Source organism: Octopus bimaculoides, chromosome 14, assembly GCF_001194135.2.
Source record: "Octopus bimaculoides isolate UCB-OBI-ISO-001 chromosome 14, ASM119413v2, whole genome shotgun sequence".
In the NCBI taxonomy this organism is placed as follows: domain Eukaryota; kingdom Metazoa; phylum Mollusca; class Cephalopoda; order Octopoda; family Octopodidae; genus Octopus; species Octopus bimaculoides.
This window is the reverse complement of record NC_068994.1, coordinates 42,157,348-42,161,192: the sequence shown is the minus strand read 5'-3', so window position 1 is coordinate 42,161,192 and position 3,845 is coordinate 42,157,348. Positions and strand designations below refer to the sequence as shown.

The 3,845-nt window shown below is 29.8% G+C and overlaps 1 protein-coding gene and 1 long non-coding RNA gene across 7 annotated transcripts in view; one reads left to right on the top strand and one right to left on the bottom strand.

Moving 5' to 3' along the window:
- Nucleotides 1–3,845, top strand: part of LOC106882960 (protocadherin beta-6) — a 164,956-nt gene that overhangs the window by 1,139 nt on the left and 159,972 nt on the right. The window lies entirely within an intron of this gene.
- Nucleotides 1–3,845, bottom strand: part of LOC128249443 (uncharacterized) — an 84,306-nt gene that overhangs the window by 40,167 nt on the left and 40,294 nt on the right. The gene's annotated exons all lie outside the window — the stretch shown is intronic.

The window sequence follows — 3,845 nt, the reverse complement described above, 5'->3', positions numbered from 1 at the left end:
TCTCTCTCTCTCTCTCTCTCTCTCTCTCTCTCTCTCTCTCTCTCTCTCTCTCTCTTTTTTCTCTTTCTTTATTTATTTGTTTCTCTTCTCTTCCTCGTCTCTTTTTCTACTCACAAATCTTTCCTTTTCAGTTTCTCACTTTCTAAGTCTTTATTTCTTTTGTCTTGATAACTTTTTAATCTGTTATTCTTTTGTCATCATTCTTCCTTTCATTACTTGACACTTTCTTAACATTTTTATTCACTTTCTCTCTTCACCATTTAAAAACTTATTCCTTCTTCCATTTGTATACTTTTATACCAAAACAGTTACTTTGTTGATTTTACAAGTTTTGAAAATATATGAAACAAATGCTCACAATAACTTTTTACAAGAAATGGATTTCATTTCTACAATCATCTAAAATATTCTGATTAAGTAATAATAATCAATTAAATAAATGAAATGATTTGGTAAACTTGATGTTTTAAGCATACAAATGTTAAGGTATGTATGGAAAATTGAGAGCTGTTCTAGCTGGTTATGATTAGAACTTTAGCAAACATTTGTTAACTCTTTTCATACCATATGAAAACCATCTTTTTTAAGTGTTTATATTTTACTTTAAACTTTTCATCTTTATTCTGTTTTACATTGTGTTCCAAACACCCGTTTGATAATGATAAAGCTTAATATAATATTATATAAGGGTGCTACGTTAAAGTTAGTTTAAAAATAACAATGGAACATTTACTGATGGCTAACTCAATACATGTAGTAAAGTCAAATCGAATTTAAAGTAAAATTTCTGTAGACAGGAACATAAAGTTTTACCTTATGGTTTAAACAGATATGTGAACCTTGAGGTCCAAGTCAACTCAAATTGTACAATAATCGAAAACTTCTACAAAATCTCACCAACTATTTGATTATTTCAAAAATCAATTGAAAAAAACATAGACTTTATTATTTCCTATGAAATGATAGCAAATGAATTAAACTTACAAAAAGTTATTATATTCCTGAACACGAGAAAAAAAACAAATATACAAGGATAACCACAAATCTCTGTTTCTTAAAACTTAATATTGATTTGCTTGTTAGATACAAAGCTAGTTTTATTTCAAGGTATAATCTATTTAATTAATTTCATTATTACTTTTGGTGATACATATTGACTGTTAAAGAATGCTATATAATATAAGAAAGAAAAAGAGAGTTATTCTCATACTTCTAGTTTAGAGAAGACTTTAACGGTGCTTTGTCGTTTTCCTTATAAGCAAGATCAACAAATGATTATTTTAATGTAGACAGGTAGAAGTATTTACAACATTTATTATTTCATCAAAAAGTTGTCAAACTATGTTGCATGTTCCTGTCCCTTAAATTTGGCATATAACAAGGAAGAGATTTCATGGAAGGGATTTAAAAAGTGAGGAAAAGTAAACAAAACACTTTTGAAAAACACGGAGATTTAAAAAGAATTACTCCCTCCCTCTCCTACTCTATGCAAACACATTATTTTTAGTTTCCATAAGTTGTGATTTATGCAAAAATTTACAATTCTCGGGAATTGTTTACTATATACAGTTATTTTTTGTTTATCATTATTATTATTATATTTTCTGAGATCAAATTCTTCTGGGGTTCACCTTGCCTTTCATTCTTTCAGGGTCAATAAATTAAGTACTAGCAAAGTACTGGAATCAGTGTAATTTAACTTGTCCATGCTACTCAAAATTACTGGCCTTGTGCCAAAATAAAAAAGAACCATCATCATTGTCATTGTTGTCATTGTCATCACCGTCATCATTGCTACTATTATTATTATTATTATTATTATTATTATTATTATTATTTTTATTATCATCATCGTCATCATCATCACCATTATTATTATTATTATTATTATTATTATTATTATTATTATTATTATTATTATTGATATCATTATCATTTTATTTTCTATCGATCTAAATTCAAATAACAAGGTTTATTACATATTGAGATTTCTTATCATTTTTTTATCCATTACTTGAATAAATATACAAATACATTCCTCCTATATCCTGTTTGATTAGTTTGTTTGAGAAAACTGAGAGGATTTCGGTAACAGTTTGAAGTCCTGCCCATCACCAACTCTATCACTCTACCCTTCAGCCACTCTATCACACTACCACACCATCTCCACACCCCTTCGCTTTTACGTGTATAATGTGATGTTCCTAGTAATTATCTTTCACATGTATCTGACTATTCCGATTCCGTGCTGTTGTTAGTTGACTACCAGCATGACAAGAGGGAAATATTCCTAATTTGTTCTTATTTCTAAACCGAATCAGCATGTAGGAAAAAGATAAAAGAAAAAGACAAACATGCATGTAACTTTCTCCCTTTCTATCTCACACTTTATTTGTCTCTCTATCTATGATATTGTTAGTTTTGTATCTCAGCTCCAATTAAGACGAACGAACGTATCCTTCACATCACTAATTTACTGCCAAAACTAAGAGAAATATTCACACACAGAACACAAATTCACAAAAATACACACACACACACACACACACACACACACACACACACACATCAACATAGCACTCACACAAACACAAACAATTAAACAAAAACACTTAGATATGTAAACCCACTTAACACTCTCAGAAACTAAACTCTGCTTAAATATTAGCATACACAGAATTTTAAAGAATAAACTTCTATGTACATAGGTATATTTTAATCCCTCTCTGCACACACACACACACACACACACACACACACATGTACACACTCACATTTACAAACACACACAGACATCTAACTGTGATAAATAGATAGATAAATAGATAGATTGATAGATAAATAACTTTCTTTACTGGCCATGCAGGGCTGAACACAGAGGGGACAAATACAAATGTTGAGCTTTTCTTTTCAAAAATGATAGATAGATAGATAGATAGATAGGTAGATAGATAGATAGATAGAAAAAGAGACAGATAGACAGATAGATAGATAGATAGATAGATAGATAGATAGATAGATAGATAGATAGAAAAAGAGACAGACAGATAGACAGACAGATAGATAGAAAAATAGACAGATAGATAGATAGATAGATAGATAGATAAACACCTGAAAACACACATGTGGACATATTTTATGTTTTGAGAATGCAACGATTACAAGGAAGAGAAAAACATGGAACAAAACAGAAAAAAAACCCAGAAAAAAAAACAGACAGATAACAATGAAAAGTCTTGAAAGAGATTCTAAGAAAGTCTTGTAGAGTAAATAAGTTTCAGAACAAAAGTAATAATAGAATCTAACCACTGGCTTAAAGCAGGGTGACAGCTATTCTAGCATTGCTGACAGTTGGGAAGATGTGTTAATATTGGAACAGAAGGGATGGCTGTATGTACTGATAATTAGTGCAGACTTTCTTAAAGACTTCCCATACCTACAGAGAATGATAGCAGCTAATTGGAGTGTCTTTGTGTTAATAATGCAAGACACTTAATGACTTGAACAGGTCATTTTGCTCATGCAAGGCCACATGGATGGAAAGAATTTTAGTTGCATACTCATTTAGTGAGTTGTTTATTTATTATTTACTTTAATCTTTTTACCTATCTATCTGTCTATTGACTGCTCAACCTCATCTCTCCACACACACACACACACACACACACACATCATCATCATCCTGTCTATCTGTCCATCTCTCTAAATTAATATATATAAATATATGCATGTAAATATATATATATATATATATATATATATATATATATTGATAAAAAGTGAAGGTGGCATATGAGTGGGTATATATTTATAAAAAAGAAGTTTGAAAACGCCACTATATAAGA